We start from the raw sequence: 16,991 nt of genomic DNA, 5'->3' as shown, positions 1-16,991 counted from the left end.
AATACTGACAGGGAAAGTAACATTTTTTTTTGAGGCCTGAGCTCTTGGGCACTTTGTACAAATTATTTAGTTTAATTCTACTAATATCCAGACTTTGCTGGGTGTTTTATATACTTGCTTCTAATCTTTATGGCAACCTTGTTAGGTAGATAATACCATCCTCATTTTAACAGAGGAAACAACTGAGGCTCAGTGAGGTTTTCTCACTTGCACTAAGGAGGTGTCAGGGATTTGAACCCATAACTGTCTGACTCTAAAGCCCTAAGTCAGATTGCTGAGTATGGTTGGACTGCCTTGGGGAGAGTTTAGGCCATATATTCCAGAGAACAAGTCCCAGGTAAGGCTTGACCTGGGGAGTAGAGTTCCTCAGGTACTTTACAGGTTGGACCACACCAGTGACCTGAGTGCCCCTCCAAACCTCAGTTAGATGAGTCCAGGTGGAAGTCAAGACCAGCAAGTAGTGGCTTGCTGTGTGCAGGTGGGAGCTGACATTCCCACTCACCTGAACCATGCTCAGCCAGGCAGTGGAGCCGGGGGCTACCCGGAAACAAGAGCCATTCATGCCAGAGCTCACTCCTCCCACGGAGGCCGTAAGTCACATTCCTTGTTTAAAGTTCAGTGTCCAGGGCTGAGTCTTTCATGGAGAGATGCTGTGTGTGTGAATGAGCTAAATAATAACCCTTAGCTTGTTAATTTTAACCCCCCAGGTTTGCAACTGGGGGCCACAGTCTCAGCAGGGGAATGTCAGGAAGGAGGAAGATAAGGGTTGGTGCCTTTATATGGACTAAAGCAGCTCTCTCACTTCCTGCAGAAAATCAGAGCCAGTAATAAGAGCAGAGAGCTCTTAGGACATGTTTACTGTGTGTTAGGGGTTTTGCCAACATGACCACATTTATGCAGACATGATCACATTTCTTTATCAAGGTCACCTTATGAGGTGGGCACTTTTATTGTTCTCGAATTACCAACGAGGAAACAGGCACAGAGTGAATTAAGTCCCTTGTTCTATACCACAAGTAAATGGCGGCAGCAGGATTTAAACCCAGAGAGTGTGAGTCCAAAGACTGTGCTCTTCGCCACTACATTATATGGCATCTTCAGGCAAAACAGCACAGAGGGTCATTATAATAATGACCATCCATGAATCACACCTCCCTGTATCTACGCCCCATTGCAACCTGTCATCGCAGCTTTTCTCATCAAGAGATGGAGTCCATGGCTCCACCCCTTTCTTTTTATTTTTTATTTTTTTCTGAATCTGGGATAATCCTATGACTTACTTTGACTAACAGCTTATGGCTGAAGTGAACTGTGAGAGTTCCAGAACCTAGAGCCCAGGAGGCTTTGCAGCTTCTACTCTGACCCTCTTGGAATTCCAGGGTAGGAGGAAGTCCGGGCTCTCCTGGAGGATGAGAAGTCACAGTCACGTGGAACAGAACTAAGGCTCTCCGGCCCACAGCCAGCACCGCCAGTTGGGTAGCGCTACAGGTTCAGCTGAGCTCCCTCTGCCTGCAGCTGCACCTATGAGTTCAGGCAAAACCAGCAGAAGAACCTCCCAGCCATTCTACATAATCAAAAAAAAAAGAAAAAAAATACACCATTGTTTTAAGCCACTCAGTTTTGAGGCGATTTGTAATGTAGTAATAGAGAACTGAAAATGCTAGGTTTTAAGTTCATTATCTGTCTCAGACTACCTGCTTTGTTGGCAATCTAGAGTTACATGATAGAGAATCACAGGAAATTTGACCTGGAGGGATTGTAAGGCAGCATCTAATTCAATCCTTTTGTAGAGGAAGAAACTGAGACCCAGAGCAAAATGACTGGTCCCAAATCACAGTTTTTTATATCCTGAGTCAGGGCTGAGTTTGTCTTCAGAGTCTCAGGTCTAGACCTCTCTTTGCTACACTGTACTGCCAAACTACATGTTCAGTTAGAGGATGAAAAACCTATTTTCTTTTTAAAAAAATATATTTTATTGATTTTTTTTACAGAGAAAAAGAGAGAGGGATAGAGAGCTAGAAACGTCGATGAGAGAGAGAGTCATCAATCAGCTGCCTCTTGCACATCCCCTACTGGGGATCTGCCCGCAACCAAGGTACATGACCTTGACCAGAATCGAACCCAGGACTCTTCAGTCCAGAGGCCGGACACTCTACCCACTGAGCCAAACCAGTTTCGGCGAAAAAGCTATTTTCAATTAATTTTAAGTTAAACATTAAAAGGTGTTTATAGTTTATGGTCTTAAATGTATAGTCTTCAATGCTCATGACGTCCGTGCAAAGAGATCCATATGCCAAAGACCCATTAAGTACCAGGAAGCCATTACTGGATACAAAGCAGGGAATAGTCATAATCGAGTACCTATTCTCTCTCATGGGATCTGTGCTTTTATGGGTGTGCCAGCTCCTGGTAAATCAGTTGTCCTCATCTTGTCTGCACATTGGAATCATCTGAGGAGTTTTAAAGAACTGCTGACATATGGCCCAGGCCTACAAAGATTTAAAACTGGCCCAGGGTGAATCTAATGAGCAGCTGGGACTGAGAACCCCTATTCTGCTGTGAGTTCCTGGGGGGCAGGATTTTCATCTTTGCACCTCCATGGAGTGCCATGCCACAGAGCCTTGTTGATGGAAACCAGGACACATGATGAAAGTGCTTACAGAGGGCAGCTATGGCAGAGTGGAAAGTACATGGGCTTTGACGTCAAAAACATCTGTCTTCGCCTCTCAGTTTTACTACTTAGTAGCTGTGTAACCTTGTACACAATAGACTGAGCCATCTATAAAGTGGCTATAAAGATGATACTGACTTCCCAGGGCTGTTATGTAGTTCAGCTGAGATTGTTTAGCTTTTGAAAAGCTCCCTGGTAACATTAAAGGCCTTGTCAAGTATTTTTATTTCTATTTAAAATGTAAATAAAAAAGCTTTTTAAAAAAATAAACACTAAAAAGCAATGAAAGGTGATTATAAGAGTTAAAGGAAAACAGAGAGTTATAAAAAAAAATTAAGTAAAATTACTTATGATTTCTCCATAAGTGTGTTTAAGCATCTTATTACTTCTCCAAGACTTTTTTTTTGTTTATATGTATACCTGCACAGATGCATGAAATTATAGTTTAAAATACCATACACAGGATTGTATTGTGTTTATTTTCCATGTTAATAGCTACAGTGCTTCATAACCACATGTTGTCATTATTGTGATGTTTTTCTAATCTAGTGATTTAGTGAGCAATGGAAAGGGTCATATGGCTCAAATGAAATGGGAACAAGAGCAAAGCAAGTGTCAATGTGCAGAAAAGTTACACACTTGGGAACCTAATGATTACTAAAAATTATTTGCAAGGTTCTGTTGAAACCGATCCATTTCCTCCTCTGAAAAGACTGATGTTTCCACAAGAGCCTGAGCATTGACCCGGATGAAATAGGGTGTCTGGTCCTGCCCTTCCTAGAGAGCCTTCCCTCTCTAGAAGGCCTTGGTCACAGCCCACAAATCCTTTTGGCCAGCAAAGCTTGTGTGCGCATGGTTTGAAAGGTAGTAAAGGAGGGAATGAAGACCAAAAAGTGCTTATTTGAGTTAACTATTAATTTGGAGAAAGCAGGTTTTATATCTAAGCCAAACTAGAGTCTATCTAAAAGTCAACAGTTAAAAGAGCCAGAGCAAACACACCAGTCAAGTCTTTGAGGGTGACATTGTCTGGCAAGGAATCCAGTTTTAGAAAGGACACAAAGACAATGGAACACTTTCTGGCTCAAGCCTTCGCTTTTTCTGGACTTCATTCCTAACAGTGTCAGAGTCTCTACGTGTCTGTTTGCTGGGACCTTGCCCATAAGGAGACAGTGTTTACAGAATCAATAAGGAACAGAGGAGGCTGACTGTACATCTGAAACCCCTTTGAAGGACATTCCAAGCATGGGCATGCCCACTGAGTGTGGCTCAATCAAAATAAGGCTTTTGCTAAAGTGACAACTTGCTCTGTCCAGACACCACTGCTCAGAACAGCCTTGAAATTCTTCTTTCCTGCCTTTCAAGGGCCAATAAGGAAATCCAATTCATTTTTTATAGTACCTTCTAATCTGTTGTTGGCATGAGGATCTTGTTTAGAATAAAAAGAACTAGGCTTGGAGCTGGAGAAACCTGTGTGTGAATTCCAATTAATCCACTTAATAGCTGTGTGACCTTGGATAAATAACATACTCTTTATGTTTCTTAATTTCTTTATCTATAATAGGGGTGTCGAACTCAATCAGAGAAGGGGCCAAAATCTAAAATCCAGCCTAAATCGCGGGCCGAATGGTTTACTGAACAGTCATAAACTGTCATTGTGATGGAAACGCAGCGGAGTGCAGTGATGACAGCGCGGTGCGGGCCACATTGCAAGGCCTGGTGGGACAGATTTGGCCCGCGGGCCTTGTGTTTCACACATGTGATCTATAACAAAGGATCTTTACTCTCTACCTCTCACCATTTATCATGGGAGGAATTACCTTGATGCAATGGTAGCCTCCAAAGATGGTACTCTCTACCAGAGGTCACAGAACAGAAAGGCCCAATAATAAAATTAAAATGCTTACATCACACAGGTTGTAAATTAATTAAAAATGCAGTGAGAAGCAGGTGAGATGCATTAGCACTCTATGACAGAGTGTGAGTGGGCTGGAAGGTCCACACTACCTGAATCCTAGGTTGTCTCTCTTGGCCACATCAGCCTACTTCACTGGTGGTCTGGTTACAAAATCAGAGTTGAAGTTCAAGCTAAGGAGTCTGCAGATGCAGATTGCCTGGCCAAGAACACACACTTGCTGTATTGGGAAGACACAGGGACAAAAATACCAGGCCCTGTGTAGTTTGCCAATGAGCCTTCTGAGCGGCCATGAGTTGCAGCCTAGCACTGGCAGAGGACGCATGGAGCCTGATGGGTGTCCTCAGTGTATGGCTGAATCAAGGCCTCATGAATATTGATTGCTTTTGTATATTTAGTGCACCCAGAATATTTAATGCCTCATCGGTCTCATGCATATATATATTCAGGGCACAGGTGCCATTATAATGTTGCCTCATAAATATTATATATCTCTTGGTCCTTTCATCCCTTTCTATGTTAAATATACATGTGCTACAATATTATAGCTATAATAAACTAAAATAGACATCATTTCTAATATATTTTTATGAATTTCATTTATCTAATATGTTTTCTTCTTTTGAAGAATTAAATATTTTCAAACAAATACTCATATCAGTATTCTAGTGTGAGGCTCATGCGAGAAAGCAGTTTGTATGGTAAACTGCAATATTGCACAAATTTTAAGGGATTATTATTCCTGTTATTATGATTGAACAAAAACAATTGTGGCCATTTATAAAAATTCATCAAATCTATCTTTACTTCAAAGAGTAAAGAGGAGCCCAGTCGGGGTGGCTCAGTAGTTGAGCATCCACTTCTGAACCAGGAGGTCACGGTTCAATTCCTGGTCATGTGCATATGCCTGGGCTGTGGACTCAGTCCCCAGTGTGGGGTGTGAAGGAGGCAGCTGATCAATGATTCTCATCATTGATGTTTCTATCTCTCTCTCCTTCTCCCTTCCTCTCTGAAATCAATAAAAATATATTAAAAATAAAAAAAAAAAGAGTAAAGAGGAGGCAGTTAATGGCAAAGAGCTGTGAGTTCTGCCAATAACCAACATGGCTAACCTTTGGGAAACTGCATAACCTCCCTAAGAGGGTTTCCTTCTGGTTAAATGGGAATGACAATGGCTACTTGATAACGCTGTTGTGAAGATTGGGTGAGGTCATGTGAGGAAAATACTGGGGAAATTGCTTGGCTTATAAGAATGATGATACTTAATCTTTCTTGAATGCTGACTCTAAGCCCAGGTACTTTCTGATTATATGATTACATAGGTAAGATTATCATGCCTATTTTACAGATGAAATTAAGACAACCAGAATTCAATCCAGGCAATCTGACTACAAGCCCATACTTTTAGCCACTTTGCAACACTGTCTATTGCACAGTAAGTAGTCAATCCATATTGCATCATTGTATTAATAAGATTGTCCACTAAAGCAAAAATGCAGTATCATGTGCTAATGGTTAATTCTGTTACCCATAATCATTTTAGGGGAGAAGAGGTGCTCAAACAATGTTGTTTCATTCAAAGTCATTTTGTTATAACTTGATGAGATGCCACAGAAACTTTAACTCTCATTTATATCAATTAGCCTATGGTAAAATTGATTTCCCTTTTTCATTGTTTTGCTAAAAGTTGCCAAACCTATCAATGTCAAGTGAAGACTTACTCTCTTAAAATATCGAGGGAGAATGGAAATGATAGTTATTGAGCAGGGCTTTCTTTAAACAGCAGCCACAGCAACCCGGTAAAGAAGGTAACATTAAATCTCATTTTTTAGAGAAAACACTGGACTATAGACTTCAAGTGATTACCAAGATTGCACATCGTGTGAGTAGCACACCTGGGATGAATTCTATAATAAGTCGAGTGGACACTTGATTGCACATTCTTTCCGGTGAACCATGCTGCTAAGAATATCCTGGGTTCTTACATGTCTCTCTGCACATTCATTTCTCAAGTTTCCATTGCATGTCTACCATGTGTTCCGTGCTGTGCTCAGCACAGGGCAAATTCAGGGCCATACCCTGGCGGAGCTCACAACCTACGGGGGCAGGAAATGAGAGCATGGACCACAACAAAGCAGTGTTGTGTCAATTTCCATGATCAGAGAAGCCCAGAATGCTGAGGGGAGAGGAGAGGAATTACAAATGGCCTGATGTGGGGACCAGAGAGGCTTCCGGGAGGAAGGGGCTTGTGGGGTCATGTTGTAGCTTCAGGATCACTAGTGCAGTTGTGGGAACTCCAGAGCAATGTTGCCCTGCAGGGACATGGGCAGAAATGTTCATAGGACTTGGTGAGAGCTCGGGTAGCCTTGGCCGGACACAGAGCTGACCCTGATGGTGTTCCATCCCCGCTACAGTGTGGTCCCTGGAGGCCCTGCACTTATTCTCCAAGGCTGACCAGCTGTCAAGCTCCAACAGGCCACTGGATTGTTTTAGTTAGCTGATGGCTCTTTGGAATGCATGCATTCCACATTAATTGTGGTTTTCAAAAATTAAATTAAAAACCTCTTATTTACTCTAAAGATATATTTGGCTAACTTCCATAAAAACTTACCCAGCTCTCCCATCAAGAGAGAAAACAGGATTTGAGAGTTTAAATCTTGGACAGAACTTAAACAGATGCCCAAATGTGTCTGCATTCAGGGCCCAGGGGCAATCTTTTTTTAACTAATTGAAACCTTAATTTCCTCATCAGGGAAATGGGATAGCAGTAATTCTGACCCGAGTGGGTGACTGTTTCTGTATGGACTATATAAAGTAATGTGAATGTTCCTGTCCTAGGTCTGCTTGCCCTTGATGATGTCCCATGCCTTCCCCTTGCTTGATTCTATGTGGCACGGGACACAGACTGTACCTCCCGGTTCCCGTATCAACTGGCCTTCATCTGGGTGTGGTCAGTGGGAGCTCCTGATAGAAGGTTGTAGGGTAGGAGGAAAAGAGAAACAGGGGTATTTCTTCTCCCTCCTTTTTTGGGTGAAATGTCCAAAGCAGCCACTTCCCCGCCTTGGCACCAGCTTCCTTCAGGCATGTCCACCATAGTCTGGGTTCAGCAAGTGAGACCAGCACCTCGGCTTGGGGAATGCGACACCCCCCACCCCCACCCCCCATTGGCTGAGTCTGCCAGCAGTTGAGGTTACCCTCTGGGTGGCCTCATCACCTCCTGTGTGGTGTCTTCTTCTTTCTCTTCCGTAGCCATTTTCTGGAATTAGATCCCCTCTGTTTTAAATGCTTAGATTAGAGAGCTGTTTTCTGGTTGGACTCTGACTTCTGCAATGAGTGAAACACACTTGCCTGGTGGGATCTATTTTCTCAATTAAAGATGCAGCAAGAAATCAGGTGAGGGGGACTGAAGTTTAGACCAGGGAGAAGATTGGCTCTGAATGTTGGTGGCTCCTAGCCCAATGTCTAGTGAATAGGTGTTCCATAAATGTGGCTATGAGGAGGTGGAGTATTCGCTTTCTACATGAAGAAGCATGCCTTTGCCTGGAAGAGAGGGTAGAAAAATCTAGTGGTTTCTGTTAACAATTGGCAGCCCCTCTGGTGCCCAAAGCCCAGTTCTGAGTGCTGGGAAGATCCTGCCTCAGCCTGGATTGCCTGGAAAGGCTGGTTCCTCCCCACAATGAAGATCGGATTTTTACTCCCTCATGATCTGGGGTGAGAACTCCTCCTCCTCACCCTAAGAACAGAGAAAAGATGTTTCAAGAATATTGGCCACAACTATTCAATCAAGATCTTGTCCTCACATTTCTGCTGATGGCTTTCCAGCCCCACACCAATCTGTTGTTTAAGTCCCATGGCCATGTTACTTTAATTCTTAGGACAACCTGAGTCCGAAGCATCCAGAATGAGCCCTACTCAGAGGCAAAAAAGGTTCTACCCAGTTTGTGCCCCCAGGAAGGAGACTGATCAGTCCTAGCATGAGGAAGGGGAAACAAGATGAGAGGTGAGCCTCATGCATCTTTATATCCAAGTGCCAAGATGCTGCCTAGCATAATGGGAATAAAGGAATGGGGATACATTGAGTGGTGCAGGCTCTGTAATACATGTCCCTGTCTGATATCCTAACACCATCACATTGCCTGAGCAATGACTGTGCCAGGCACCTAAAATACAAAATTGTTGTGAGCAACAACCCTGTAAGGTAGGGGTTATCAAGTCCAGTTTACAAATGATGAAACCACGCTCAGAGAGGTTAAGTGATTTTTGCAAGTCTGAACAGCTGGTCAGTGTCAGAAATGGGATTCAGAGCCAGGTGTTTCAGGTTCCCGAATCTGCATTATATCGATGCTATGCTGCCTTCTTAACATCTCTGTGGCAGGACTCTAAGAGTACTCTGAGCAGCCACAGCACATATTTTGTAGTTACCCTCACCAAAAGCCTGGGTGGACCCAATTTGGCAGAGTGAGAGGGAGGATACCTCTGAGCCCAGTGGAGTTCACAGCCATCAATCCCCAGTATCTCTCCTGCAGCTCCGAGGATAAACAACTAGCCATTACCCAGGGAACCAGAAGCCATCTGCAGAGGTCATGAGCATTAAAGAGGGGAGGTTCACTTGGATATACCTCCATCACCTGAACTGAGAATGAGTGACATAAAAAGAGATAGCAGCTATGGGTGCCTTGGCTGCTGGCATGAGAACCAGGCTTTTGTTTCTGAGTCCATTTACCACCATACGGAACGACCATTAAACCAAAAGGAACCTAAAGAACAAAGCCACAGCCTTTTGATGAACTTTGCTCCCAACTTTACATCTCTATTAGTGGCCCGGTGCACCAATTCATGCACATTGAAAGGAAATTAACTACGTAGAAGAAATATTTTAATATTGCTGTTCACCCTTTCTCTATAATAGAAGTGTCAACCAAATTCACGATCAACAATGACATATTGAAATGCACACGTGTGATTGGTATCAACAACAGTTTTATATATACAAACTTGCTTAATTAGACCTGCTTTCTGATTTAGCTAAACTTTTTCCAGCCCAGTGAAGCACCCCAACTTCTCTTTCAGGTAATTGTCAGCAACACAGCAGTAAATATCAACACAAAGAAGATTATTATTGTAGATCATGCAGGGAGAAGAAAGGGTGAAATATTTAACTACAGCAGTGTTTGAGTATATTCTGCACAGTGAGAAAATCTGAAGTCATTTTCAAGGTCCGCCATTTCTTACTTCTTTTCAGTTGGGTCAAGTTTCTAAGCTTTCCAAATCTTCATTTTCTGGCTAATGAAAGGAAAATAGGATTCCACCAAGTCTCCTATCTACCTACTCCAGGACTTCTGTGAGGATCAAATGAGATAAGACACGGGAAAATGCTTCACAGACATTTGATTAAAGTGTAGAATGTTTCTACCTGGCTATAAAGCAAGTCATGTTCCTGAGCTGAAGTAACTGCAAGAAGGCTAGTCACTAGGAGAGGAAGCTGGGTATTGCTATGTGATGTAATTACAGGATGCTCACAATGACTGCTTCTGGCCTGGGTTGGGCTGTGGACCACATTTTGTGCCATGGGGTCTTGGCAGCGTTGGCTGCAATTTGGTGGGCTGTCACTCAGGGGTGGTGGTGGGTGGGGCCTGTGTCCCACTTAGGAGAAGCCCAGCATTGCTTTGTGGGCTCCAGGTCTGCGGTGCCATTTCTCTGTGCGCATCACGGCCGCTCCTGTGTTGAGCATCTTCCCTGGTGGTCAGTGCTCATCATAGCAACAAGTTGGACAGCTGGGGGGACACTTATTATATTAGCCCTTTATATAGAGAGATGATCTGAACATCCCTGACATCACCAAGGCATCACATTTATGTGTGATACCCAAGTCTCTAGTGCTTGAATGTACTAAGACCAGTCATTGATATATATAAACCCCTCTGAAATATTTCTGAGAAACCCAGAAAGCTCACATGTTTCCAAGAATCAGGGCTGGTGCTGGTTTCTTGCCAAACACTGCAGCTGCTGCTGGAGGCCAGGTGCTGCCCTGCCCGCATGAAGAGAGAAAGAGAAAGCTTCTGTGCGTCACCCTCCACCAGGGCTCCACAGCTCCAGCCTCTCAGAGGTGGTGTGTTAAGTAAAAGACCTGTTTAAGTTCAAACACAGATTCCTCTTCCAGCTGTGCATCCCGGGCAGGAGGCCCAAGGTCTGAGGTCAGCTCACAGAGTAGTTCTGGAGGCGTGGCTTCCCTCCAGTCCTAGCTGTACCGGGCCTGGCTGCCAGCAGAGCCCCTCTCCTGTGATGGATGATTCAGTTCAGGAGAATCCATAGTTCCTCTTGGCAAAACTGGCTCTCTTATCTGATGGTTCTATGTATTTAAACCTCATAGGTAAATAAGATTCAAGTCTCTCCCTCTCCCCCTGAATTTCCCAACCCTCTTGCAAATCAGTGGATAAAAATGGATGTATGGGGAGTGGGGAGAGAACAAAGTACTTCCTTTTTTTTTCCTTTGCCAGGATTACTTGAGGCCATGGTTCTTGCTCAACCAAGATTTCTATTAAACTTCTTTTGGGCAGGCAAAAAGAACCAGTATTTAGCCAATTAGCCATAAGGCCTCAGATTAGAATTGTAGATTATTAGTTTTGAGAAGGAGATTTACAGATAATTTAGGCCAGTGGCTTTCAATTTGTGAGCTATATACCTGGGTGTCTCTAGATTTTAATACTCGAATCCAAACAGTGTCTAGATTCTGAAGAAATAGTACATCTCCATCACGTATAATACTATTTCCAAACATCCATGCCCTTGTTGAGATGAACAAATTACAAGTGCATCTCAAAATGTTACTGAATTTATTATAGCTTTTAATTGTTACTATTTTCTCAAACAACCAACATAAAAATACATTTACATTTGTATGGTGAACGTTTACAACATTTTTTTTTAATGTAAAAAAGGACATTCTCACATTCAAAGAAGGTTGTGACATTTTCCTCTAGGCCTGCAATTCCTAGAATCATCTGGGGATGCATGTGAAATGCACTCCAATCTAGGAAGACCTATCTAGTAGCTGGGGCCCGGAATCTGCATTTTAGACACATTCTCTCCGCAACTCATCTACACACTAACCTGTGAGAACCTCTGCTCAGGTCGACCCCTTATTTCATGGGCTAGGTGATTCAGGCTCAGAGTGGAGAAGTGATTGGGCCAAGGTCATAAACTTTCATCAATAGCCCCATCTATCCCACTCCTGTCTTGTCCCTCTCAGACCCAGCAAGGGGCCAAGCAAGCTCACTCCTCATCCAGGAAGGGGCAAATTGATCGATCCCAGGGCCTCAGCATGGCAGCAAAACAGTCTCCAATGGGTGAAAATGGTTTCTCTCCGAGGTCTTCACTTTTCCCCCTCAGTTCTCACAAACTCCTCCCTCGCTGCCCTCCCTTCAGTGTCTGGCACGGGTGGCCTCCAGGCTTTTGTTGGTGCTTCTCCTATTTCCTGATCCACCCCCCACCCCCACCGCCCCCATCATTCTATCTATTGGTAGATTCCACAAATTCTCTCAAGTCCCACTTCCTGGTTCTGCTGCAGAAACTCTTTTTTTCAGGACCATCCTAACCTTACTGGTTACTTTGTGGCCTTGGATCCCTCTGTACCAGAGGGTGTGCTTGCTTTTCTGTTGATTGGTGTGTGGACAGCCAAGTTGTGCCTCAGACGATGTCTAGTGCAGAGCTGTACACACAGATTCTTCTTTGATGAATGAACATGTCCAAATGTGCATGACACAAATCAACAATGTTTAGTGTGAACATACACATTATTCAGCCTTTTATATATTTGTAGCTGCTCTCCAAACACTTTTTGCCAGGACATGCCGATATAAAATGGACCAACTGTGGGCCTTCTCTTAAGGAGTTGTAAGCTGTGAGTGGTTTAGAGTCTTCCTGATGTTTGATTTTTTTTATTTATTTTTTTTGCATATTGGCACAAATTTAATTTTTTTTCTGTCCCCAAATTATTTGTAATCAAATAACAAAATTGTGAGGGGAAAGCAATCATCAATGGAAACATAAATTCTCAATAAATAATAATATAATGTTTATCCAATCACAGAGCATGTACTACATCCTGGGCCATTTATCAATGGCATCTCATTTACTAGTACTCCTCCATGTAGCTCTTCAAGCTCGCCATTATTTCTATTTTAATGATGGCAAAAACTAAGCAAGTGACTTGTCCAAGATGCCATCAAATGTGATGTCAGGTTTCAAACCCAGGTTTGTGCAATAAGCAAGCCTGTGTTCTTAACCATTCCTCTATATCACCCCATCTCCCCTGACAGTCCTGCATCCAGGGTTTCATAAACGCTAATGCAAGCCATTACTAAAGAATAATGAAATGACCAGGATGAGTCACGGAGGGTAGGCAGCAGGCCAGCTGTGATTTATGAATTTATGATCAGTAAGTTGGGTTGGGAATTCCAAAACAATATTAACATCAATTGAAAAAAAAAAGTTTTTTACAATAGATGAGCTGTGCAAAAAGCTAACATACATCATCGTCCTCAGATGCTGAGTGTGGCATCTTGACCTGCATTCCCACCCATTTGCCCTGACGCCTTCTCCCCTGTAAGGGTGGTTCTCTAGAAGCAATCTAGAGAATTCAGATTTAAAAAGCTTGTCCCAGTCCTTCTCTGCCTGACTCATTGTGTGGCCTCTCACTGGTGAGTCACCACTGTGTGACTCAGTTTTCATGTCTTACACAGGACTCAGAATTTGGCTGTTCAGATCCTGGGGACAGATTTCCATGGAGGTGACATAAGGTTAGTGATGTGCTGGCTCAAAAGTTTAGCTGGTGAGGACCATACACTGGGTCTTGGGAATAATGGGCCCTCAAGCAGTCCCCTGCCTGTTTTTTCAAGTAGGACATAGCTCAGTTGAATATCCTGGAAGATGCCATTCCTAGAACAGGCTGTTATGACATAATGAGTTCTTGGAATGAGATTTTTTATTTATTTATTTATTTTTTTTTTGCCACTAGTTCACCTGGGATCACAATACGATAAACATGAAGTTTCAAAAATAAACTTTCTGACCCGGAACAGGAGGAACCATCATTGTCATGGACATCTGCCACAACAAGGACCAGAAAGGTGGGGCACAAGAACCCCAAGAGCCAGGACATCTACCTAAGACTGCTGGTCAAGCCGTACAGGTTTCTTGTCAGACGTACCAACTCCACCATCAACCAAGTGATGCTGAAGAGGTTGTTCATGAGTTGCACCAAGTGGCTGCCTGGATGATCTGGAAGATGAAGCTGCCTGGCTGGGAGGCAAAACTGCTGTGGTTGTAGGGTCTATCACTGACGATGTGTATGCAGGAGGTGCCCAAATGAAGGTGTGCGCACTTCATGTCAGCAGCAGTACCAGGGGCAAGATCCTCACCTTCAGCCAGCTGGCCCTGGACTCCCACAGGGCTGTGGCACCATCCTACTTTCTGGTTCTCCAAAGAGCCAAGAAGTGAAAGGCACTTCGGCAAGGCCCCAGGAACCCCTCACAGGCACATCAAACCCTATCTATCTCCAAAGGCCAGAGCTTTGAGAGCCAAGACACCAATGTGCCAGCCACAGCTACTAGAACTAACTCCCATCCTACTTTGTCATTAAAAAGATGTCGGATGCTTAAAAAAATATATATAAGATTAAAAAAAATAAGTATGTCAGCACACCCCAAGATGCAGGTTTTCACGGAAAAAGGTTCATGTGCCTTCGGTCTTGGTCCTCATCCAGACCAAGAATAGGGGAAAAGATCAGAGAGAGCACAGCAGGGAGAGGATGGAGAAGAGGTTCCCTTGGAGAGAGCTGAGACTTCTCCCTGCCTTCAGGGGATGCTGGAAGTGCTGCGGTAGAACACTGAAAGATGGTCCCTGTAGGAGGGAGACACAGAGAGCTGGTGTCCTAGCCATGCCTGAGAAAGTGACTTGCTATCTAGGTGCTGGAACCAGGAGAGAGTGCTGGGTGGATTTGGATTGCACACCCAACATTTTTAGGGGAAGGGATGTTTCCTGTGCACAACATGTGATCCATACCAGAAAGAGGACCATCATGTGGTTGGGTCATCATAGACTTTGTCTGAAAGTGCCTACAGGAGGAGTGAAGGGATTTTGGCAGGAAGACAAATCAGAAAAGGTGTCGCCTGTTTTTCATTTGTTTATTTTCAAACATCTTTACCAATAAACATCTTTACTTTTCCAAACATCTTTCCTAATAAACATCTTTACTTTTCTCTTGGAGCCTGGCCATAGACCGACTTTTCCATTCCTTTTTCTGCATCTCAATGCTTTGTGTCAGCCTCTGTGATAGTATGCCACCTTGTATTACAACTGACTGCTTACCAGTATTCCTCATGTTCAAAGATGACTTCCTTATGGCAGGATCTGTACCTTATTCATGGTAATGCTCTCTGAAACTAGCACAGTGATGGCATGTGGTTGGTATGCAGTCAATTCTTGTTAGATGAATGTATGCATGTTGATAAAAAGAATTTGGCAAAAGGAAGACATTTGCAGGGTGGGGCAAAAGTAGGTTTATGGTTGTGAGTACATGAAACACAGAATTTATTCTCATATGATTATTTATTAATTATTGCATTACTTCCCATATGAACAACTGTAAACTTACTTTTTGTTCCACCGGTATTTATAAATTTTAGGATTTTCTCAAATTTCACCAGCTGGGCTGTGCCCATAGATTCTACTTGTAGCTCCTCTCTGAAGAACTGAGTAGCTCTTTGCCCACTTGGGTTTGGTCTGGGGAATCCCAGTTCTACCCATGAGACAGCACATCCCTAAGAGGGAAGAAGACATTGAAGAGAACAAGCTCTCCATCAGGGTCAATAAAAAATGGGAGCTGAGCCACGCCTGCCCAATTTCAACAGAACCCTCTGTTGTACAGGGAACAGTGGAGAAATTGTTCATCCACATCCCATTCTTTGTGGAAATGTTCTGACTGCAAATGTAGTGTCAGCTTTGATTTCCTGCCCTGGGAGGAGACTTGGTCAAAAGGCACTAAGTGGGCCTGTGCAGAGGCAGAGGGTTGTGAGGTTGGATAAGAGGAGCCCCTCACATTTCATCTTTGTTCCATCGTGGGACTTCTGGCACAGGGGTGGTGAGCCCAAGCCAGCCCAGCCTAGCCTTGGGCTCTGCTGAGAACCCTATCCCTACTTGGAACCACAACAAGATCACAGGCTGAAGAACAAAGGTCAGACCAGGCCTGAGGTCAGTGCCCCAGTCCTTTGCTTGCTTCTTGGAAAGGAACAAGCACAGAAGGCCCTGAAGTGATGGGAGTCTGAGGGGCTGAGGGCAGGCAAACGAGAGGTAGAATTCACCCAACTGTTCCAGGTCACCTTACCAGCGGACACCAACTAAAATAACCTGGAAAAGGCACTTGCAGAGCAAAAGCAAAACCAGTTGCTGTCTCAAAGCTAATTTTAAGAATGTTCTTTTCTCTTGAAATTTCATCACCGTGACTCATCGCTCTGCATGCCAAGATTCTGAAGCTCTGAGTCAGACTGGGCCCTGGGAGTTGAAGCTCAATGGGGAGTTTTACCTAAATAAAGCCTGCAAGCCCAGCCTACTGTGATAGATGAGTTAGAAATGTGCTAATTCAGCAGTGCACATGCTCTTGTACCTCTGCCATTCACGGAGCTGCCCATAAGTTCCTGCTGTGATGTTTTACCTTAGACGTGAGATCCCCCTTCCTTTTTCTTGAAACTTCAGTTAGTATGTTTCCATATCTTCCCTGCGAATTTCCACAATCTGGTCATCACTGCTATCGGTCATCATTTCTTTTTGATATTTGCAGCTGGAATAGGTGTGATGATAAACCACAAATTTCAGAAAGAATCCATGGTCCCCTTCTCTAAATGCCAACCAAAGAGAATGGCATTTACATCTGGAGCTTAGAAAGTCAGAAATGGAAAGTGCCTCGGCTCACATCATCCACCCTCCCTGTCATTATATAGATAAGAGATCCAAGACTCAGAAATGTCAACCAACTTGCCCAAGATGACACAAGCAGAAAGAAAAGTTAGACAAAAGCCAGGATCTTCTGTTCATGTCCTTGTCTCTTGACTATCCTGCCTCCATGTTTGTTTGTTTTGTTTTGTTTTGTTTTTAACTGTATGTCCAAATTAATCCCTAGATTTGAAAAAACCCACATCTGAGTATTGAGAATAGAGAAGATCTACAGGAATTAGAGAAGAGACAATGTTCAGGGCTGACTGCTGTTCCTTGGTGTCCCTTGAGCTCCAGATCAGTGACCTGAGGAGATAACTGCCAAAACCATGGTGGCAGGAGGCCTGGAATAGGCCCTGGAGGAAAAGGTGGCTGGTAGGAAATGCGCTGAAGGCAGGGACCCAATCTTTTTTGTTTCTT

General features: G+C 43.6%; 1 pseudogene; it reads left to right on the top strand.

Moving 5' to 3' along the window:
• Positions 1-509: 509 nt before the first annotated feature.
• Positions 510-14,729, top strand: LOC118713740 (annotated as a pseudogene).
• The last annotated feature ends 2,262 nt before the right edge of the window (positions 14,730-16,991 follow it).

This window comes from Pipistrellus kuhlii, unplaced genomic scaffold (assembly GCF_014108245.1).
Source record: "Pipistrellus kuhlii isolate mPipKuh1 unplaced genomic scaffold, mPipKuh1.p scaffold_m20_p_9, whole genome shotgun sequence".
Lineage (NCBI taxonomy): Eukaryota > Metazoa > Chordata > Mammalia > Chiroptera > Vespertilionidae > Pipistrellus > Pipistrellus kuhlii.
Note: the sequence above shows the minus strand (reverse complement) of the source record. Positions and strands in the feature narration are given on the sequence as shown.